Below are 24,732 nucleotides of genomic sequence, written 5' to 3'. Positions count from 1 at the left end.
TAGCCATAACGACGGGCTAGGTGCTTTTGGAGCGCAGATTTGAGGCGGTGTCTGCCCCTGTTACAGTGCCGAAATACCTCTGAATTGTTTGCAAGCCTGTTGCGGAGGGTCTTTAGTGTTTTGAGAAAGGCAGTTGGCGCCCGAGTGTTTGCGGCTCTATATTTAAACGATAGTGGCCTTGAGTGCCCGTAGGACCGTCTCCATGCACCGAGGTGGCTACATCTTAAAAATCTGGAAGCCAACACAGCAAATTACAGTCGGGTACGTCCGATGATCGTCTGCAGTGAATGTACAAATGAACTGTATAAATCGACCATAACATGGCAAGGTACTTTTTCCAAAGGCCATAGTGTTGTTTTTTGTTTTTTGAAGATCCTAGAGTTCCGTAAACGGTAACATGTCCAGCTTTCCGGCTCATTCAGTTCGGCATTCCGGCTCCAGCATTCAGTTCAGTTTTTATAACTCCCGGCTTCAGCGTCAAAGTTTGTTTATCAAGCATAAATGTAGAAAGAAAAGAGCCGACTTCTTCGTGGCAACGCGATAGTCGAGCCCCGCTCCGCCGACTGCGAATAATAAGGCAGCTGTAGCGCAGCACTGGCAAATAGAGGCCGTTACGCTGCGTTTTGATAGCGAAGCGTGGCTGGAGATGAATTGTTGGCCGGACGAAGAAGGTTGCTTTGGCGGTGGAGCTTGTTGCATGTTTTTTTTCATAAGTTAAAGCGAGAGGCTACACAAGAGCCAACCTCGCATGAAAAATGCAGGCAAAGGTTAAAGGACCCGAGCTTACTTGAATTTGGGTTGAGCCCAGTTTAATTGGGTTGAACCTTCTTGCTCTCGAAGGGCTAAGCATGATGTTTGGTCCTTTCAGAGCAAGATGGTTTTTGCTGTCCAACTTGCTACAGGTCGCAGGGAGAGTACCGGTGCGCCAATTAGACTCCGTCAAGCACTTTATAACACCCACTGCGCGCTATATCAGTTGTCTTGTATATATGTTGTGTATTCCAGTACTTTATATAAAGTGTACATAATTTGGACATAAAAGTTTGCCGCGTCCCTAACGGTGACACTAGACACGGCAACGCGTTCCTGAAGGAGGGAAAGTCCTGAAATTTACTGTGATGTATACACAATTTCGAATATATGACTGGTATGGGTATTGTCTCACCGTCACAAGTCCATTTTTCAAAGGCAAATTCCTGATAGGTAAACTGGTAGGGAATGCCAACTTCTCATAGGGAATTTCGCACGAGGAATACTTGTGTTTCGGGAATTGTCAATACACGCAAAACATTCATTAAGAGCTGGTTCTCGACAGTTAAAACATTGTTAGTGCCTGCTATCGCGTTTATAAAAAAGTATAGGCGAGTGTGAGTAGCTTTTGACCCAGAGAAGTTAGGTTGAATTACGCAACCCTATTAGTTATATTGAAATAATAATTGGAGTCAAGTTTTTATTATATGACAGAAAAATTAAAAAAAACATAACGGAACAGACGACGCAGTAAACACGTCGTGCATGAAATTAGCAAAACTGTTTATCGCTCTCGGTTAACACGTGAGCTCAGAAGCGGATGTTCCGGGCAATATTGCGAAGCGTGTTGACTGGGAGTCCGCTGAGGTTGACGAAGTTGTTGACCTGATATGACCGTATCGTATTCTTTCTAGCACTTTCCAGCCACGGCTTCGTTTAAAATGTCGCGGAGAAACGAAATCCACGCACTAAAGATTCAGGAATCTTCCACTAACGCGTAAGATTTGAAGGTAGCGAAGCTGTGCGCCGCCTTCATGGCCGTCACGACAGTTTTAGTCCACGATTGCACCGGATTTGCTTCTTCGTCGCTGGCGCAACGACATTTACTCAATTCTTGTTGCTATAAGTGTGAGCTTCCTTCAGTTTTTTTGGAAGTGTTCCCACGATTACGGTGAACGCTGAGGTTTTTTGCCAATCTTGGCCAATGGTTGGCTTGATAAACGGTGACGGGGAGGCTGGGCGGTCGCCGCGAGGCACGCGCTCAAGAACGCTCGGTGATTTCTTATTTTTTAACGGTCGGGTGGTCCCCGCGAGGTAGGCGCTCACGTGCGCCGGGTATTTTTCATTTGTCGGGGATTTTCGGACGCCGTAGCCCATGGATCAATTGCCCGACCGCTTCTCTGTTGAGAAGGCACCCTTCCATGTGGACATACTTTATGTGTCCAAATTTACATTGCAGATTCGTCTGGTATCAGCCCTGCTAGCAGACACATGTGCAGGACGCAGCTGATTTCTTCCCTTCCCCCCTCCCTCATGGAGAGTACTTATTTATTTTTATCAGTACTGTAACCCTTGTCCGGCTCTCGCAGGAAGTAGGCAGTCGCCGCGCGCTGCATGCATGAATACAAAAATGGGTGCACTAGGCGTCGGTACCTATCAGCGGTAAAATAAACAACCCATTACAAATCGGCCACGTCGCTGTCAAAGCACGCAAAAAAATATATGCGCTTTTTCAGCTGTACGGTTCACTAACCGCACAGCTGTGGGCAAAACAAGTTATAACAACATTGTACAGACTATTCTAACGCACATAACACAGTGCGACATTATTAAACGCTAGACATCATCGGTGAAACAAGGCGATAAAGTGTGAAATCAAAAGCATGCACGCTAGAACAGGTGACGACCAGCTTGCCTTGTAATATCGGCTGTATTAGGCACAAAAACAGGATTAAAGAATGTACAGGAGCTGTCGTAAGTAACTGGAACAAGGATTTGTAAATATCACAAACAAGCGTGTCCTATTGTCTTTATGACAGCCATTACCGGTTTATAGGAAGCTTTTTTATTGCGAGGACTTATGTAAGCGCACACCAATGCAGCGAGGCAGTTTGGCTTCGCTGGAGTTGGCTTCGCAAAACTATATTGCTTGTTTAAACTTTACCCATAACTAATTAATGCTTGTATCAGAATAACATGAAAATTGCTCAGACACTATTCCTCGATGACCGATAAGGCTTTCGTCGTTTGCCCTGTTATACTGCTTTTAACCCTTAAGAGATTATTGTTGCGGCTGGAATTCTGATTTTAGTTACCAAATGTAAGTAAAAGCTTATGGTTATCAGAAATGCTTTCTTCTGTACTTACTTTAGGGGTTAATCGTCGGGACGGGAAACAAAGGCCAGATCAAGTACTGAATGAACGTTTTTATGCACGTGGGTTTTTTGCCAACTGATATAGCAAGTATCTATACAAAATATGTAAAAGCCACTCACAGCCGTTTACGTCGTGACTACCAGTTATCAGCTGATTCCAGTCAATGTCGCCGCGGTTGAAATCCCAGTTATCAAAAGTTGAGTGCGCTCAATTACATTCTGGTAAAGGAAATCGTGCATTCGAATTAGGTAATCTTTAATCGTCGTTTAGTTTTCTATAGATCCCGTCTATAAGAATTGAAGTATTATTAACCTTAATAATGCACCAGGTACTTTTGTGGTTAGGCATGCCTTGATGGGCGAAAAATGAAAGACTATTTTATGGCAATAGCTACGCCCCCTGTCCGTACGTAGCACCATTCGGACGTCACTATCAGTACGTAGCAGGGTAGGGGGCAAATGAATTAGATTGGAATTATGTATGCCAGTATTTAGCCACGTCTCTGTTATAACTACTATATCAGGGGAATACAGCAACAACAACTCTTCTAATTTATCTGTTCAAAACAAATCTCGAATCGAAACATAGTAATGCAAGTGGTGTAGTATTCCTGTTGCGTCACGTGTCGGAATTTCCGGCATCAGCAGGTAAATCGTCATAGGATCGGTTTATTACCACTCGCTTATTCTGTGCGTTGTCTCAAACATACGAGCTTTTTTTACTTTAGGTTTTCATACACTAGAACGCCTTTATCGCTGTTGTCAGGGTTAAGGTTTTTCAATTTCCACAGGTTCCGATCTGTTTCATGGACAGCCAGTGAAAATCCTGCGAAAAGATAGAGGTGAACACTTCAGCTTGAAACAGTTCTGTAGCACTGCCATTTTTTCTGTGGAGTCATAAATCTAATCACAACAGGTCGCTCTCACGTGACTTTTTTTCTTGCCAATGCAGTATTTGCGCTCGACCGACGTCACTTTTACTCTTGGCCCACACGCAAAGATGTTGGTCACGACACTTCCCAAAATAGTTCCATAAGCCTCATCCTCCTTCTTGTTTACGCCATACACAACTAGGTTAATTGATTCATTGTATAGTTCAACGCGCCAACGCTACACAGGCGATGAGACGTGCCGTAGTGGAGGGCTCGGGAATAATCTCGATCCCCTGGGAATCTTCAACCTGCACTGAAATCTCCAGCTCACAGGCGTTTTTGCTTATCGCCTCCATCAAAAAAGCGGCCGCCGCTGCCAGGAATCGAACCCGCCTCTTGGTGCTAGCCATGCAGCACATATACACAACTAGATTGTTCCGACGTGTACGGTTGTCTAAATCATCGATACCTTAAATTCATCTCCTTGACCTCACAATGAACGGCAGTTACTGCTTCGGGAAAGTCATGAACGATCTTCTCGTGGTACTGTTTAAGTGTGGCAAGTGCGGCCACTATGGACGCAGTTGTGGTCTCTGCACTTTCTAGACCAGTCTGCAGAGTTTATTGTGAAGATTTGATCGGTGAAAAATAAGAATGTCTCTTACAGCTACGTGTCAGGACCAGGGTTTTCCTCGGTGTCACCACTAAGTTGCAACAACGACCCAATAATGCTCAATGAGGCAGACGAATTATCAATCATACGCTGATTCAGCAGCGTTTAAAAGGTTCAAACACATATGAAGGTCGCACCATCACTTTCCACGTTTTTCACAAGTACAGCTCTAACCGAAAACCAGTTGGTACCCAACCTGAAAAGAATCGTTTCAAACAAATGCAGGTGGCTCTTTCACAATCCACTATCTACCATCCTAAATTCCAAAATACAAACAGTTAAAGTCCGAATGCAAACTACGCTTCAACTACGCTGAAGACCTGCGCCAGCGCATGCGCTATGACCGCAAAGGAAGTGTGTTGCGCGCCGAGTGCTACGGTAGCGCCATTGGATAGACGCCGCTTTTATAATGAGAGACCCTGGTTCGATTCCGATTAGGGGAGGCCTTTCTTTTCTTTCAAATTGGTTGCACATGTTGTTATTGTCTGCCGCTAGTAACCCCGTACCCCTAGTGCCTTTGGGGTGGCCAAGTGGGAAGGTACCATTTTGAGGGCGTGGAGGTCCGGGGTTCGATTGCCCAGATCCCCCCACCCGCACTTCTTTCTTGAAGCGCGCACTCTCAACATCTGCTTATGGGCTCCTTGCCTCCTCGCCACATCCGCACGGACAGAACAACGCTTCTACAGCTCTGCTGTTAAAAAGTAGTAGCGAGCAGTTGGTGTACCCACTTCGTACACCTAACGGTAAATGCCTAAATGTAGCTGTGATGAACCAGACCAATGATGTATTATCAAAAACGTTTGTCTAGTGTTGTAACGTAATTGTGTCATCTTGCTGGTCTGTGACCGTATTAATAAATGAATGTGCACCGCTCACGCGATAATCAAGCCTTACTAAAGCCGCTAATGCTGCGGAGGCACGTCTATGCTAAGACATCAAGAAAGAGTTGCAGAGGACCTTTCGCTTCTTGAGATCTATGACGCGATATCGTTGTATTGGCGCCCTGCGGGAAGCATTTTGGAACGGAGGTATTACTGCATTGAAGACTTCCACTTCACGAGCAATGAGTCACCAGAGAAAGAGGAGCAGCAAGTATTTTGGAGGCGAAGCCCCTTAGTGGCATGGGCTGTTCGCGTCTGCTGTCGTCGTTTTATAAAATCGTCGTCTCATGTGTTCACGGTGCTAAAACACAGGGAAACTCGTTTACGCCTCGCGCTAGAACGTAACGCGTACTAAAAAAAGAGCGGGACACTCGTTTACGACTCGCGCAAGAGAGCTTCGTGCCTCGAAGACAAGACGCCTTCACAGCAAAGCCATATACCTCTCCCCCCCCCTAACGGTTTCATCTCTGTTGGCAAAAACGCCGAGGCGCCCAGAATACTCATACACTACATGCGCCACCCTTCACCAGGTTTTAGGACTGTGGAGACGGCCCGGAATTTTTAATCACCGAATAAGGTGGGATCGTGAAAGATTGTAGCTGCGGGTGGTGGTCAATATACAGATAAAAACAGGGTAGTTGTCAGTTTAGCGAGAAGGTGACATTGTCAGTCTTTTAAACTGTTCTGCTATATTGTGTAGGCTGGACTGAATGGTGCAGTTTTGCGTAGGGAGAGAGTGGAGATGTTGGTTGTTGAAGGAGTTGTTCAAGAGTCTATGAAAATGGGGTAGACAGATAGTTGAAAGCTCAAAGGGGTAACCTTAAGTCTAAGCTACAATATGGGAAAGCTACTTTTTGTGCCCCCTCAGTCAACTCGCGGTGACCTTGAGGTAACGAGATAGTACAAACGGCCTTCCGCGTGTTGATAGAAGAGGAACATACCGTATTGACGCGATTCTAATTACCCACAATTCTAAAGCCCCTCCCCTACTTTCGCGAAAAAAATCTGGAAAACAAATTACACCATCTTCCCGTAGGGGAACCCTGATTAGTATTGGAAGCAGCCATGGGGTCGACTGAAGTTCCAATTAGTTTTCAATTCGTCGTTTTCGTTGACGTTCAGCTTCGCATGCCTTCGTTGTATCAGTAGCTTCCTGACGTAGTTTTAATGAGTGAAGGACATAAGGCGCGTTCGTAGCACATGTTCCAATCTCGGTTTGTAGCGCAGTGGGAAGAGCGTTACGTACCTCCCGTTGCGGCCAGAGTCGTGGGATCAAAACCGGGTGCCGTCCAATAATTTCTTTTTATAGGGGCTGCGCTAAGGTCAGTCCAAGCGCTGACTGGGCTGAAGAGTCGCGCATGCGCAGTAGAGTGCGGATGGCGGACAACGACAACGGGTGAGGGAGGCACACAGCGCCAAGCATGAGATGCTTCGCATCTAAAAATTTTGCATGCGAATCTAAGCATCCTTTTGTTTAAGCAGCCATCGCAAGGAGGTGGATTTCAGACGAGTGGAAACAGGCTGGCCAATTCATTTATGTAGCTTTCAATTACAAACCGTGCACTGCGAAGGAACAGAAGACGATCTACTGGGAGATGCTGAAAGCGGCGGCCTAAAAGGCACAACTCACCCGAATGGTAGTTAAGGTGTCTGGGCACGGAAACGGAAAATATGGGCCCGGAAAAAATGGTTCCGGAAAAAGTGGCTCCGGAGAAAATGGTCCCGCAAAAATTGGTCCCGGAAAAAATGGTTCCATGGCTCAGTAAACGTGTTTCTCTTCAATTTAGTCGGATGTGAACTTTTTGCGGTTTTATTTTGTCCCTTTGCGTTTTAGCTAAACGGTTGAGAAAGAGATGGAATGCTTTAATATTCCTATAAGGGGCTGAAATTAACGAATTTGGAGGCTAAAATCTAACAAAGAAAATTGGGTAGACAGACAGACGGACGGACGGATGGATGGATGGATGGATGGATGGATGGATGGATGGATGGATGGATGGATGGATGGATGGATGGATGGATGGATGGATGGATGGATGGATGGATGGATGGATGGATGGATGGATGGATGGATGGATGGATGGATGGATGGATGGATGGATGGATGGATGGATGGATGGATGGATGGATGGATGGATGGATGGATGGATGGATGGAAGGGCTGAGCATGGATTAAAAATTTTAATGCAAGTAATTGGATTAAAACCGCAAAACAACTGCGAGGCCTGGAACCGTCCATACACGCCTTAGCAAGACTAAGAGAGATGTAACTTGCAGCTGTCTTCAAAGAGGCCCATTCTTCCTTCACGACGATATTCTAGACTGAGTAAGAAAAAGCTGCCGACAACAGTATTTGCAAGTTTATTTTAGCATCACAGCGCTGCCGACATAAAACACTTCATATTTTCTGCATTTTGGGAGCAACATAATTCTTGTAAAGGTGCTGTCTTGCGATAATGGGAGTTTGCCTTTTATTTAGAGAAAATTACTTGCAAAATACATCGTAAACATCGGCTGATTTCCTTAGCTGATGTGCATGAGGCAAAAAAGAGCGAATCGGCATTATAAAGTGCTGTAGTAAATAAAAGGGTCTGCGAAAGGATTTAATTAGTTGTCTGCGTAATAAATGTTTCCTGAACAAGGTATAAACAGAAATATTGAACTGCTCAATTTATTCAAATAACTGGCGCCAATAAAAATGGCACCAATGTAAATGTGCAACCACTGCAGTAGAATATTGGGCTCTATAACCCAAGTTACGCGGAAATATAGAATGTTTAAAACATGTAAGCACAGATCATTCGTTTGCCGAAGTTCTTACGCACTGAAACGTCCGAGCACCCAAATAAATGTCCCTACATCGAAACGTCCGTGCACACAAATAAATGTCCCACACCGAAATGTCCGTACACCGAACTGTCCTAGACCCGAGCGGAGAGGGAAGGGGGGGCGATGACCACAAGCGGTTTAGCTTGCACTTTGGAGGTGCAACCTGGACAAATGCAGAAAGAGGTACAATAGGAGGAAATAATTTGAATAATGAGCAGTTAAAGATCATCGCTGATAGATTGGAATATGAAATCAATAAATAGCCAGGCAAAGATTGGGATTACGACGAAATTATTGCGTTCATAAAGGGTAAGATGAATGAAGCAAAGGAAAGAAATTGATTGAAAGGAAAGAAAAAGCCGAGAAGCTGGTGGAATAAGGAAATAAAGAGGCTATTAACCAGCGAAGAAAGGCGCCGAGAGAACATAGAGAAGCAAAAAGAACTGATAACAAACCGGAGGTAGTGACGGAGAATTGGGATATCTACCGTGGGAAAAAAACTAGAAGTGCAGAAAATGGTGCAAGCAAAGATCAAGCAGAAAAGCGAACAATGGATCGCAGAAATACGGAAGGACAAAAGTGCATCCAAGAAGTTTTGGAACCATGTAAAATCACTAAGCTCAAAAAACGATAACCAGCAAAAATTCCTGATTGATGAGGAGGGGGAACATTTAGAAGGAGAGCACGTGTTGGCGCATATTCATGGAGTGATTAGTGAGAAGTTTAGGACAATAGTGGTAGGGAAACCTGCACCGATAACATCAGCGCCACAAAAGACTGCGGAAAGGGAAATAAGTTTGAGCAACCTTGATTGGAAAAAAGCAGAGCAAAAGATTTTCCCTACCCCCCCCCCAGACAGCAGTGGGCCCGGACGGAATACCAATTACCAATGCAACTGATAACCTACTTTGACCTAAAAGTAAGGAATCGTTTATGAGGGCAATAGATAAGGTGATAGAAACCAAACAAATTCCAGAGAACTGGCTAGAAAGTAGGATGAATTTAATATATAAAGGCAGAGGAGACAAAGCCAGTATTTATTCATACAGACGACTCACAGTAACGTCATTGGTGTATAGATTCGTAATGCCGGCGATAAAATCAGAAATTCAAGCATGGATGGAAGAAAATGAAATACTTGGGGAACTGCAGAATAGATTTAGACAAGACAGGCGACTGGATGACAATCTGTTCGTGATAACGCAATGCATTGAAATCACGAAAGCACAGAATATACCACTATGGATTACGTTCTTGGACATTAAAGGGGCATATGACAACGTAAACAGAGAACGGCTGTGGAGAATGCTGAAACTCCAGCGATTAGATGACGAATTAGTACAGTTCCTTATAGCAATCTATAAAGACAATAGAGTGCACCTTACTAGGGAAGGACGGAAATGCGCCGTGCGGGTCAACGTCCATCGGCGACTGAAACAGAGATGCCCTTTGAGCCCAAAACTGTTCATGCTTTACATGGCAAGGTTAGAAAAGAAACTGGAAGTCAAGTAGGGCTTAGCCTAACACATATGCTGCAAGGCGAAGTGGTACAACAGCATATTCCGGGAATGTTATACGCATACGACATTGTTCTTTTAGCTGATAACCAAACCGATATGCAGCGGCTAAAAAATATTAGCGGCCAGGAAGCCACTGACCTCGGGTTATATTTCAGTGCAGAAAAATCAGGAATAATGGTTTTAAATGACCCTACCACCGACGTAGTGTCTATCCAGCAAGGCGAATTACCTAGAGTGAAGAAATATAAATACTTGGAAGTGTGGATAAACGAAAGGTATAACTACTTAAGTACTCACGAGGAGCAACTTAAGGTTAAGGGAAAGCGAAACGCAGCTATAATGAAGCATAGAGCTCTGTGGGGGTATAAAAATATGAAGTAGTAAGAGGAATGAGGAAAGGAGTCCGGGTCTCACGTTTCTGAATGCTGTAATCTGCTCAAAATCAGACGTTCTATCAGGCCTTGAAGTAAACCAGAGAACGGTAGGACGTTTGGCCTTAGGCGCGCATGGAAAAAGAACTAACGAATCAGTTAAGGGAGATATGGGCTGGGCGTCGCTTGAAGTTAGAGAAGCTCAGAGTAAAGTATGCTTTGAGATAAGGTTGAGGGCAATGGATAAACGAAGGTGGGCAGCTAAGGTTTTTAGGTACTTGTACTTGAAAAGCGTGGACACGCAGTGGTTAAGAAAGACTAGAAGGCTAACAATGAAATACGGAAAGAACAGTGGAGAATACAAATCAGCCAAGGTAACCAAAAAAGAGGCAAGGCAGATTGAAACAAATAAATGGCGGGAAAAAATGGAAGCTAAAACGTCGGTAGAGATGTACAGGGCTGAGAAAATGAACATCAGAAAGGAAAATTTCTACGATAATTCCCAGAGCAGTGCTTTGCTTTTGAGGCTATAGCAGGTTGCCTGCGAACTAAGAGTTTTGTGGGGAAGTATTCACAAAATGATGGGGTATGTGTGGTCTGCGGAAAAGAAACAGAAACTATGCGGCACATAGTATTAGAATGTGAGGGTATCCATCCAAATCTACATGAAGGGAATATTGGGCTTCCAGAAGCCCTAGCATTTAAGTCTATCAGGGAGGAAGTTAACTTCAAGGTTTTCGAGGGGACGAAAAGAAGATTAGAATGCTGGTGGACGAAAAGCAGAGAGGGAAATATTGCCTTGGACAATTACCACCTGTAACAGGGAAAAGAAAGTATTTCGGGCCTAATAAGCTTTAGTGCCTGCCCTAAGCAGCGCTAGTATTAAAGCAAGGGTGTAAAACATGGTTATATTAGTCCTTTTTGGTAAGATGACATGTCATTATCCCGCTTAAAAGGGGAAACCAATAGCAATCATCATCATCAATCATCAGCGTTTACCGCCATCGTACTTTGGAGCAACACCTAAATTATCGCAGCCGAGGGAAGAAGGAATAGCGCCCCAGTGCTACTTCGGGGAAGCTGACCAAATCATCTTCTTGAGAAGATCGTCCAACCTTCATCATCATCATCATCATTATCATAACCAGCCTATCTACGCCCACTGCAGGCCAAAGGCCTCTCCCATTATTCTCCAACTATCTCGGTCCTGTGCCAACTGTGACCAATTTAACCCCGCAAACCTTACGTCCAACCTTACTTTACTTTAATTGAAAAAATTATAGTCCCCGAAAAGAAAATGACGCGCCATAATATCGCCCCGGGAGAATGGGCCGGGGAAACTGACATCGGGGCAAATGGCACGCGGCGATACTGCACGCGGGGCAAATGAGACACGGGGCTAACGTCGCGCGGTTTTATGCAGAAATGCATTATAGTCGGGGGTTGTCGTGCGTCTCTTGGCCGGCGTGCGCAGCGCGTCTGATGATGATTGTGGCATGATGCCCCTAGGGATTGGCCAACCAAATCACGAGATAGCGCACCTCTGCACTTCAAGATACACGAGATAGCTTCGCGTTCAACCACCATCGTCATCTTCCCGTAGGGGAACCGCTGAAGAAGAACAAGGAGAAGAAGACAAAGCTGCGAAGAGGAGGGCTGCGTTAGTTTCGGCTACCGTTATCCTCCTCGGCCGGCGCATCTTCCTGATCTGAACCCGGTCGAAGAGCGGCGCAGCGCGTCTGATGATGATTGTGGTATGATGCCCCTAGGGATTGACCAACCAAACAATCCATCACGAGATAGCTTCGCGTTCAACCACCACCGTCATCTTCCCGTAGGGGAACCGCTAAAGAAGAAGGAGAAGAAGACAAAGCTGCGAAGAGGAGGGCTGCGTGAGTTTTGCCTAGCGTTATCCTCCTCGGTCGGCGAATCTTCCCGATCTGAACCCGGTCGAAGAGCGGCTCATCGCCCCTCGACTCCCCTTCATGAGCATCAGGCGGCTGACTCGAGGCAACGGGCAGTTTGGAATCAAGGGACAGGCGGTGAACGTTCCCATCGACGTATCGAAGGTTGTGCGGTGCCTTCCTCGCATGGTACCCAAAGACGTTGCGTTCGACGTTCGCGTTTCTGCATCCTCACAATCCCCCTCGGGGAGGTGCGGGGGAATTTTTCGGGACGGGGATTCTGCCCGCGGGGCAATCGTGATACACCCCCTAAGAACATCCTGCTCATTCGTAAAATAAATTTCTCTCTCTCTCTCTCTCTCTCTCTCTCTCTCTCTCTCTCTCTCTCTCTCTCTCTCTCTCTCTCTCTCTCTCTCTCTCCCTCTTTTTCTCACTCTCTCTCTCTCTCTATTCCTACATTGGCTTTGGGACCATTTTTTCCTGGACTAATTTATCACGGACCAATTTTTTCCGGAAAATTTTTTCTGGGACAATTTTTTCCTACCTTGGCTTTGGGACCATTATTTCCGTGACCGATTTTTCCGGGACCCTTTTTTCCTCTACCCGTCTCGGTATCGTACGAAAGCGGTGGGTTCACTGTACCTATTTTTTGGGAGAATACTTGTGAAATAAAACATTGTTTTTTGCGCCCATCCCGTCGAGAAATGGCTGCCAAAAAAGTAGCCCGGTAGTGGTGAAGGAAATGTAAGTTTTTTTTTTTAATCTAAGCAGCGCCCCCCCCCCACCTCGCCCCCCCTTCGGGTATCGCGATCTCGGAAAGAAGGGGGTGCTTAGAATCGAGTAAGTACGGTATAATGTTTCAGTGGTTCTCCCCATAGCATACCCTTAGAAATGGCTGGGTTACGCGTAAGAGGATGTATGTGTTCCCGAATTCAGCGGAGTTTCAAGCTTATGTTGCATGTTCCCGCCAAACATCTTCGCCCACGTAGATTTGTAGATACTTGTGTTGGTCTGTCATCTACAGAGTTTTCGATTCGTTAGAATTCAGACCCCTTGTGGCGATGGGGTGACGTTCTCAATGTTCTGTCGGAAATGGCTCCTCGATTCATCACGGATGGCTCCTCGCGACCACTATTATTGCGGTAATCGTGGTCGCGAGGAGCAAGATTCGTGAGTTCGCCTGTCTCTTTGTCGGCGCCTCGTTCTCTTCCAACCCCTTCTTACCAGGTGCCCAGATAACATTAACTTCTTTATTGTGGATCGGAGTATCTTACCAAAGCGTTAAGGTATTCTGGCTGAATATTAATCCATAATTACGGCTGCAGCCTAGAGCCCAATACAGACTCTAATGCCATTTGAGCATCTATAATGATAATAGCGCATATATTCGGTGCTTGAGCTAGTTGAATGCGGATCGGATTGTGCCAACTTCCGCTTCGTTCACGCACACACAAAGATTGCAGGAACAGTTAACTATGACTATTGCTTCTTCGTACATTTGCACAGTGTAGTGCTACCATAATTTTTAAATCCTGTTCTCATATTTTCGAGTCGACTTTGACCCTATGCTTTGACCTACCGGAGAGCGGAAGCCATCGCGGATATTTGCGGCCATCTTGGAACGGCTGCGCCAACGGCGGTATGCCGAACAATGCACACGGTCCATTTCGCGAGCGGATCAAAGCCAAATAGGCGGCATATGGAAAGGCTCTTTTCGTCGCTAGATAAAGATGACCACAAAGGGGAAATAGTTCACAATAATCACAACAAAATATTCTCACGGAACATTGTTACTTATTACTAAATCATTTAAAACCAACCAACGTCAATCAGTCAGTTACCCAGCTTTCTAATCAATCCTCAAATCAATCTCATTTTTTTTCAAAACCCCGTAATATATGTAGGGGTGTTTCAGCTAACTTAAGCCGTAATTTAAAATATGCCGATGCACTCTAAGACGATGCGACCAAATGCATGTTGCTACCCGCCGCGGTGGCTCAGTGGCTAAGGCGTTGCGCTGCTGAGCACGAGGTCGCGGGTTCGATTCCTGGCCGCGGTGGCCGCTTTTCTGATTGAGGCAAAAAGCAAAAACGCCCGTGTGTACGAGATTTCGGCGCACGTTAAAGATCCCCAGGTGGTCAAAATTAATCCGGAGCCCTCCACTACGGCGCGCCTCATCGCTTGCGTTGCATCGGCGCGTTAAACACTACAATCAATATATCAAATCATGTTGCTCTATTTTATATGTAGTGTGTCACACTATCTTTTGCATCTTGCCTAATCGGATAATTCATCACTATCAATTATCCAACTTCTGAACCAAAGGAGCTGGGCAAACATTTTCTATTTGAAGTTGCAGAGCGGTTTGCAGTATGTCGGAATAAAAGTTTCCGTCTTTCTATCTATTTCTATCTTTTCACTATTAGTGTTTTTCTGCTTACTGGAGAAATACAAAAAAAAATCGCAGCAATCCACCCCGTGAATGTGGTTGGAAAGCAAAGCTGTAAACGGCACCCATAACGATTACCCATGCGAAGTCGCTTAAATTTACTCACACCGCTCTACAAATAGTAAACCCAGAGGAAAGTGAAATGCATTTAACCACACCATTTATTACTTAAAAGAGATATTCTCAGTAAGGTTAAATCAAGGCATGACGCATGAACGGTGTTTGGTTGAGTTGTATTGGTGTAGCACAAGAGTTGAAACTTTGTTTATAAAATTAATGCTCCAACCCGGTGTTAGACGATCTGACTTCTCCGTCTCTGCGCCGCACTCGTAGGCGACGAGATTTGCGGCAGAGAAGGAGGAGCAGGAGGAAGAAATACTTCGGTTCAGATTTCTGAACAGCCCAGAGTGCAGCCCTGGAGAGTGATTCCTTCTATTGTGGGGTCCATATGCAGTCTGCGCGGACTCTGTTCTGTCCACCCGCTGAAGCTGGGTAGGTAGAGAGGGCCTGGACAGCAGCATCTTCCATTGCTCTTGTTGGGTAGTTGACGGAATGAGAGGAGGGTGCTCAAGGCTAACGTCGCACACCCCGATTACGGGGCGGAGTGTTGCTACTTCTGAGCAAAATTTACATTCAGCGTTGTAGCGATTCGGATGCATTAAGTGAAGACGCGTAGGTTGCGGGAAGGAGCCCGGATTTTATGAGCCGTAGGGTGGTTTATTGTTCTCTGAAAAGGTCAGGGTAAGGCGAAGGTACGGTCTGTCTCAGAAGGCGATAATGCTGGGTTATCTCCCTGAACGTGACAAGCGGGTGACTGTCCTCGTGCTGCTCCATAGCACGGGAGGTAAAAGCGCAGGCCTGTTGGGTGGGCGTATTTGTTGCCCTCCATTGAAGCGTGAGGGGGTGTCCAGATGAGCTGAATTGAATCGCTTGGGGAGTGGTTTTTTAGCACGCGCAGTGCAGGTCAGGACACCCAACCCGACTGGTAATTCCAGTAGGCTTGCTGGGAATCGGTCACTACCCTCCTACCCCTGTGTGAGTCAGAGCCAGGGTGATGGCTGCCTCTTCTGCTGCCGTCATTTCTTGGGTACTAAGTGAGGTAAACGCAAGAAGGTTGGCTCTTGAGGTAGCCACGATGATGGCGTATTGCTGCCCTCGATGTTTGGAGGCGTCTGTGTAGATAACTGCATGATCCCCACCGAGGGTGTTGTTTAGCGCTTGAGCCCTTGCTTTGCGGTGACCCTCGTCATGTGAGGGGTTCTAAGCACAGGGAGCATCTTTAGTTTTATTCGCCAAGAGTCTGAGAGTACGTCAAGCGAAGTGATATTCTGGGCTGCCCAGCCAATCTGGTGAAGCATGCGTTTACCCACCGCAGTTCTGAGTCGGACCTTCTGGTTAGAAAGATGGCTTTCTATCAGCTGTTCCACCGTGTTGTAGAGCCCCGTGCTAAGCAGCCTCTGTGCAGCCGCACTCATGAGAAGACCAATATCCTGCTCGACCGCCTTTCTAATCATTATATAAAGCATATATATGTCTTCCTTGTTGAGAAGAAGACAGGGGGTTGACGTAAGTGACTCTCGAGAGGACAAAAGCTTCAATTAAGCGAAAGGTACCGGATTCCTTTAGGCCTCGCTTCTTGGTGGCAACTCGCCTGATCATGTGTATGATTTATTTAATGCTGTTTTTGAGGCGCTGCAAGGAGACGTCACTCTTGGTGTTAGCCTCGAGATGTAGGCCCAGGATCTTGATGATGGGGCTTGGAGTGATGGCCTGGCCATCAAGGAGTATTTGAATGTATTCCTTGATTTGGCGTGAGGGCGGACGACAAGGTGCTCTGTTTTTTTACGTGAACACTGGAGGCCACAGGCTTTAGCACATTGGCGTACTAGAAGTGAGATGCCATGCATTGGTGTGAGCTACCTTTTTTTTGTAACTATTAGCACATTAGCAAGGTGCGCACAGGGCCGCTAGAAGGGCGTGAGTGGTCGTGTGACGCTTTCACGTGGCATTCAGCGAGAACGCAAGGGGTAAACCCGTAGATGTGCTTGGTGAGTACACCACCTGTCTTCCCCGTCTTCGCGTGGGCTCGTAGCTAAATCGGTAAGACATCGGGATCTCGCTTTGTTAGTCTATTAGTTCCAGGTTCGATTCCCGGTGGCGCCAGTAAATTCTTTTATTTGTTCACTGGAGTTTTCTGGTGACACCAACGGTCGCGAAAGAACCCTAGAGGTAAAAAGGTAAAAGTAGAGGTAAAAAGCTTTGCTTTAAAACACCAGCTGGGGCCGTATTCTGGTGATCCGATGCGCCTCGGATGCTCGTGACGTCAAAATGACGTAAAATCACCAAAGCTCCGCCCTCGGAGCATGCCTCGGGAGATCGCGGGCAGTACGTCATGTCCGGAAGTGCGTGTCAACGCCTTCCGGGACAATCTCATAACTTTGAAATGCTGCTAGAATGAATAAAATTGTTTAAATATAACAAAGCCTTTCCTGTTTGTGTGTTTTCACGGGCACTGCCGTTGCTGCTAATGCTAGTTTAACAGGTTTACACGCATTTATGTTTTTACTTTGTTCCGTTATGAGGCGCCAGGGAGCGCTGCGCGCCGCACAGCTGTTTTTAAAGGAGGCATATTTGAACGCTCAGTACAGTTGCTGCACAAAGATTTCGTCCCACAAGGGCGTTCTCTTGGGACGAAAAGCGACGTAAACGGTACGCTGTTGCCCGGCAGTTATATATAAGAGGACTGTGACGTGAGTACGATATTTTGATCGATTTTCTAACGCCATGTCATTGTTCGGACACTCTCGCTTGTGCAGTGAATTAAACCCGTTTTTCAAAACGCATGTGTGCGCGTTTTGCACACGATCAGATTGCGTACTTATATTGTCACGAAGCCAAGGATGACGCAGTTGTCTTGAAGGAAAAGTACGTTTATTGTAGCGAACTTGTGCTCCCCTAACAGCTCAAAAGAATACAGAGGCGGCGAAGCAGCGGTCAACAGAGTGACTTGTGCAGGCGAGTGTCGTCGAATCGAATGCCGCGGCGTCTGCTCTGCACGCTTTTATCTTTCGGCGCAAGTGTTTCTCGAACCGTCCATTGAAATACAGAACATTGTAGATCAGAGAAGATTATTCTGGGCTAGTGCCGTTAGGGCGAAACAGTCTGCTTATCGGAATGAGATAGCCCGTGCGGCATAAAAATAAAGAATGGAAGACGCGCTTCGCGGACACAGATAACAGGGCCAGGCGTGGCCTGGCGGTAAAAACAAAGAATAAACAAACCCATACATGGTTCGCGGCAATATCATGGCAAGCTCGTTTTAATTTTTTTAATGAAAGCAGGGCTGCAAGTGCAATGTCAATGAAAAATAGTACTGACCTTCAATCTTTAGCGTCCCGAGGATACGTTACCCGCCTAGCTTTGTTTCATGAGCTATATTAACATGCTATTCTGCGTGACGAACTGCTCTAACAGCCTCAGCATGTATCACGTCACATTGACCACGCCCATAAAATTTTGTGTTTAATCATGCAACTTGAAGTAGTTTGCTCAGTTTTTTTTTAAAACATCCCGAGAATCAAACCGCCTTCCCGCAGGTATTGTTTTCATCCGCGATAACCACTTCTTTCTACAAGCGTAGGTACAACTGTGCAATGAGGTGTAATTTTTGTAAGTTGTATTCTTAATTAGCATATTTTGTAATTCCACTTCCCTATTTAATGCCTCTATCCTTGAGGGTTAAATAGGTAAAGCATATCGCAATACGCTTCGTTAACTAAGATAGAGACCAAATTTTCAACCCTTTGTTGTTGTTTGGCCGTTAAGCTCATAATGAACACATTTTCAGACACACTGCATCTGGAGAGCTGCTGGACGTGGAAGGCCCTGCACGAACAAGCAGTACTGTGGGCCTCAACAATAGGTGCCAACTATGAGCACTTCAACAAGCTGGCATTCAAAGCAGTTTTGGCATTGCATCACACATCAATGTGCCCTTCTTTATTTTTGCAATGAAGATAGCATTGGTCCCTGTGCACTTTAAATAACGCTGTGTACGATCACTACAGAAATGCTATAGTTGATTTTGTCACGATTATTTTTTTCCAAGTGTTGGTTACTCTTGGACGGTGCTGCTGCATGCAGGGGAAAAGGAAACAGTTCAACATAACTTGTCACACTCTGATTTATTGAGGAAAAATTCAATACACCTTTGTGGATGCTGTTGTTGGCATATCATAATTATTTTTTACAAGCAGGTGTCCTACATGATAAAAAAACCGCATTATCACTCTTCACAAACCTAAGCAAGCAGTCATCAAAGCACTGAGTGCTAGAATACAGGCGACTATGGGGTAAATGAAACTTTTGTAACCATTTTTCCACTTATCATGAGAATGTCAGAGTAAACCATCACAGTGAACTCTGCGTTAAGAGACAGCCTCCAACATTTTAAGCATGTTTATTTTTTTGTATCAACACTGGAGATGCATACTTGCGTATCGTCTTCTCTTAAGTAAACTGATCTGTCAGGGATTGCCAAACAAAGTCACCGTGCAATGGTTGCGCTATGTCATAATATAACTCTTGACAGGACTGAACTAAATGTGTCCAGAAGAGTCGTCAGTATACTGATTTTTTTTGTTTGTGGTACATGCATCATCATTCTTTGCTTCACAGCAGAATGACGGTTACAGTGTAATAAACAGAATTTTCTGAAGAGAATCTTGCCCGGTCCCTATATTCACAAGGCCTCACGACCCATCAAAACAGTAGTCACTGGCTATCCCAGATCAAGCAACACCGTGTCAAGACATAGTATATAGTGGTCGAAAGCAAAGCAACTTTTTCTGTTATCCTCACACCACCATGTCAAACACAAAACGACAAGAAGCTTCTCTACAGGAAACAATGACGCGTCCGCGCATAGTATATGCTGCTTGAAACAACAACAAAACAACTTTCTCCCAACAAAACAAACACCGCACACCACACACAATCAGAAACGAAAGTTAAAAATGACACGTTTAGTGCCACCAAGCTGTCTGATGATGCGTTGGTTGCCCTGCTCTGCACCTGCCTGTCCTTCAGGAGCAAGAATCCACATGTCGGGGGCAGGCACCTCCTCAGCCGCGTCGTCTGTATCACTGCCCTCGTCCACTTGCTGCTGCTGCAGCTATTGTCGTCTGTCGTTCCAACAGGCAGCCACACAACACACATTGACAATGTTGGCTGCTAGAGGAGGCCTATGAAGAAAAGCTGGTGCTACTGCAGGCAAGGAAAACAGCTCTTGAGAACTGCAATGTTGCACTTCACGACAGACCACATCGAAGCATGTGCGGCATTGTACTTTTCTTCAGGTGTCTGGGGCCTGGATGACGAGCGGGGGGTGTCATGAGCCACGACTCCAACAGGTGGCCACCATCAACCCCAGAACTCGCCACCAGGCTTTACACGTCGCGCGCAACAGTGAACAGCCCAGTCACACAAAGGCACTGTAGTCGGCAGTCACGGTCAGGGCCTTAATACAGGCGTCGCACACCTGAAAGAAATACATAACACAATTATGTACTAAAGCATTAAACAAGTACACAGTTATAAAAAAGGAAAAGGTAATAAACAAGAGCAATAATACAAAGAACTGGGTTACTCAGAACTGATTCATTCCGCAACTGCATGCAACGACGAACGACGTCGCTGTGTTGTATGTGCCTTTTCTTTAATCTTCGTTGTTTCGCGTAGCAGGGGAATTGGAGCATGCAGGCGACCTGAGAGGAAAATTGGTTACTTACAACTATAGAAAGGGCCCTCCCACCCGTCTATGCGGTACAACTGGGGAACACAACCTCCCCTCCCCACCCCGAATTTCGAAATCGGTAAACCCTTAAAACGAGCCGACAAGCTGAACTTGTCACTTTTTCACTATGTGTCAAGGAGGGCAAAACATGTCAGCCGAAGTGACAAGGCGCCGAAGCAGTTGACACATGATGGGGGGCGGGGCGAGGGCGACATACGTTACGAATATATTACACGGTTCGTTATGAAGTCTTTTAGACGCCCAACACGATACGTCATCTTTCTTTATAAGCTTTTTTTCTTTCAAGACGCCACCCTATTCGATACCTGTAAACGTGTTCATTTTAGCTACATTTTTTGACATACCTTTTCGATATCATTTCACTTAAGCGAACATAGGCCGGAGAGTTAACAGATTATTTACATATGCATGCATCTGCTAAGTTGTTTTTTTACACACTATTTGATCATTCACAATTGCGAAATTTATGGGAGATCACTGCCACCCCACGACACCACTCAAAACAAAAGCATTTCAGTGACTGCTTTTCAGACATCGCGCTTCTTTTCCCTTCGATGCAAAACAATGGGGCTACATCATTTTTTGCTTCCGTAACAAACGTAGCCAGAAATAAGTAGTACTTACACCGTGCTTACGTCGCCGGGGTATCCAAAACCCCCGTGTGTCGAGCTCCGTCAGTGCCGACACCACAGTGTGAACGCTGCGACTGGCGGCGGGGTGCGACAGTGTTTCATGGTGGCAGAAAACACTTTGCACACTGTCAGTTGCGAAGAGGGGCAAAGCACGCACAGCACCTTCGTATCTGTTGACACTTTGCTGCACCTCGATGGCCGATAAGGGCTTCCAATTTCAGCGCCTCGGCAACGGCGTGAATGCTGCGGCTGACCGACGGCTGCGTCATGCCAAGAGTACAACCGCTACCGACAATCTGTGAAAGCTGCCGGTAGCGAAGAACCTCAGCGCGCACATCACGTTCGCTTCCGTAGATAGCCCCGTCGCACCTCGAGGCCTAACGTGCTCGTCAAGTGCGTCGCACAGCATCCGCGCCGGGCCCTTCTTGACACGGAAACGGCGCTGAAAGTCGCCGTCGCTCAGTCGACGCTCAGGCACGGGATCCTCCTCCAGCAGCTCCAACAAAAGTGCAAAGACAGGCGGCATATACGCAGCCATCGTACAATCCGATGCGGTGTCAACCGCGCCGGATTTCACCCGCCGGTCGCGGGAGAACGAGCGGGAGCCTTTGGCTACGTGACGTCACCAAAACCGCCAAAATATAGCAAAAATAAAGCCGCGTGACGCAGGCCGGCTGACGTCAACGCTCCGAGCCAATCGCGTGACACCCCATCCGAGCGCCTCCTCACGTGACCGCACCGGATTGCGTCTCGGATCTAATCCGAGGCGCGCCGGATGCCCAGCAGAATACGGCCCCAGGTGACATGCCCGCATGCGCGTCCTGATTGCAGTGCTCCCAAACTTTTCGCGCGCAAACAGCCGTAGGCGTGCTGCCACTTGAAAGGCGACAGTTCAGAGATGTAGGCGTTGGCACGGAGCAAGAATCTTCTTGCTGCGTGGCGTTGGCTGTGCCGGTTATGCCAGCGATGTACTCCCTCGCCACAGATCGCTATACGCCTCGAGCGCGGCCTGTAGGGGCGCCACTGAAATCCCCCTAGCGGCCCGTTTCGAAAGCAGGAGCGGGAGTCCCCGGCCCGCTCCCCCCTGTCGCCGTTGCTTTTGGGGCTCGTTCAAGACAGCGATTTACCGTTTGTCCCCGTTCGAAATACCGAATAACGTGGAGCAGGCACTTTGTTTGCAAGCCTGATGGGTTCACGAGAGTATAAACGTTTATGACGCGATCTTATAAAGATCTATATGAGCGCCGGGCGTGTGTCACAGGCCAGCGTCCCGAAGCGAGCATTTGCACGCAGCTGATTGCAATTCCGCTGCCCTGAAATTTAGTGGCAGTGTCTCTGTAAGCAGTGTTTCCTCCGATGGTCATGTTGCGGCCATACACACTATGGTGTAAATCGACTTTGTGCACTACAAAATCTAGCGGAGCACTCATACCTGACAGCACGCAAGTTACGCCTGCCAATATCACATATCAGATATTGCTCAGTACCCTGAACAAGCCAATGCGGCATAAATTTCGCAAACATTGTACCAAAGAAGTACGATGGATAATGCAAAATTACACTCCGGAGTCAGCACACGACGACAAATTTAATGCTGGGTCATCTTGTCCCGAGGTGAGCGCTCGCAAAGATTCATCTGTTACATTTATCCTCCACGAGAAGCGCGAAGATGGGCTTATAGAGTAATCCGCGACCGCGACCAAACGCTTCTTCGAAACATCGTCGTATGACACAGGGAGACTGCAGAATCTAGCATAAACCGAAATCAGAGACCCTTATCATATACGACACTCTTCAAACGAGCCCGTGTGTATGAGATTTCGGCGCACGTTAAGGATCTTCAGGTGGTCAAAATTAATCCGGAGCCCTCCACTACGGCGTGCCTCATCGTCTCCGTTGCGTCGGCGTGTTAAACCCTGCAATCAATCAATCAACTCTTTCAACGACACCTCGTATTTCTTGTGAACTGCCTACCCTGTATTCTTCGAAAAATGCGTCCGCCGAGTGATCAGCCGATCGTTGAAGGCGAAAAACAAACGAAAAGTAAACACGCAGCTTGTGTGTGTGATTACTAAAACGTTCATTCGTTGATTTCGCTCCGCATTTGTAAACAAACGATAGTTGAGCGCCCTCCTGCTCACCCCCCCCCCCATGTCTAGCGAAATATCAGTGCATTTCGCATCTAGTTGGTCTGGTAAATACTACCTTGCTCAAACAAACGTCTTGAGCATTTCAGAAGCTGCTCTCGGTTTTTTTTTTTTCATTCCCGTACGACTATTCTATTTATTCCTGACTTGCAGACCATTCATTTTCCCGTGGTTTCATTAACATATACCTTGGTTCTTACTATACGGCATGAGTGGGCACATATCTGACAATGCACAGCCTTTGAGTGTACTTAACATTTTCGCGTGGCTTATATTCCCATAAAAGGCACAAGTTTTTGTCAGCTATTGGGTTATCACATCCCCGAAATATATTTTTCTACGACGTACATATTCGAAGCAAAGCCGCATTTGTTGTTTGCGCTGCAAAACGAACCAACCTCTTACAGTGCCAATGTCAGGTCTAAATGAGGTGACAATAAATAGAATTCACTTGTGCTGACGTGTTCGAAGGCGACAGTGGTGATATGCTGCTGCCGTCGCCGACGACCGCAAGAGCGGCCAAGAAGCGCGCAGAACCGCCTCCCCGGGTAGCTCTTGTTGGCGTTCGAGCGCTCTACCAAGACGCAGCTGTTTTTTTAAGCGCCCTAAACGTTCAGTTAGCTTACAGACGTCACCATAACAAGTTGTTTAGTGCGCGGAAAGGCAAAGAGAAGCGAAAGAGAACCAAAACACTGCATGACCACCTATCAGCCACGCAGCGCTAATCCCGCAAACGCCGCGGAGAAGCGGCGGCAGGCGGCGCAGCGATCGCGAATCTCGAGGCGTATAGCGATAAGCACAGGCAACCGTTATCGTTTGCATCGGTGACCTGTCGCTTTTTAAGCGGCAGCATGCTTATGGTTGTTTGTGCACCGAACGTTTGGGAGCACTGTAATCACGAGCGCGCGCCGGAATGTGACTTCGTGCTTTTTTTTTTTATATCGCGACCTCATGCATGAGTGATCTGAAAAATACTACGGAAACGATTTGTTCGGAAGCTTTGCAAACTGCTTTGCATCTTTCTATTTGGATTTTTTTGCCTACATTCGCTGCTTTAAAGTTCACTGCTTTAAAAGCTCGCTAAACGTTCGCTAATCCTCACAAATGATCTAATTCGGCAAAAATACAAAAAAATTGGGGCTCCAATCCACGCCGTGAACGTAGTTGGACTGCGAAGAGGAAAACGGCACTCACACTGACTACCAATGTGACGTCACTGGAATTCTCACACGCAGCTCTACAAAGAGTGAAACCAGAGATAAGTGAAATGTACTTAATCAAACTTTCTATTACTGCACAACGACATGTACGACTGCTTTATGTTCTTCTTCTGCTGGCTGTTCCACTGCTGTCTTTACTTTTGTCAACCCAGCGTACCTGGATTAAAACTAAGAAGCTGCATCCACACACGCGCGCACGCACGCACACGAACGCACGCACACACACGCACGAGCGCGCGCGTGTGTGCGTGTGTGTTGGCGCACGCGCACACGTACGGATGCACGTGCAAGAAC

The sequence above is a fragment of the Haemaphysalis longicornis genome, unplaced genomic scaffold (assembly GCF_048455015.1).
Source record: "Haemaphysalis longicornis isolate Haplotype H1 unplaced genomic scaffold, Haemaphysalis longicornis Haplotype H1 scaffold_28, whole genome shotgun sequence".
Taxonomy (NCBI): domain Eukaryota; kingdom Metazoa; phylum Arthropoda; class Arachnida; order Ixodida; family Ixodidae; genus Haemaphysalis; species Haemaphysalis longicornis.
The sequence above is the reverse complement of the archived record's forward strand: the minus strand, read 5'-3'. Positions refer to the sequence as shown.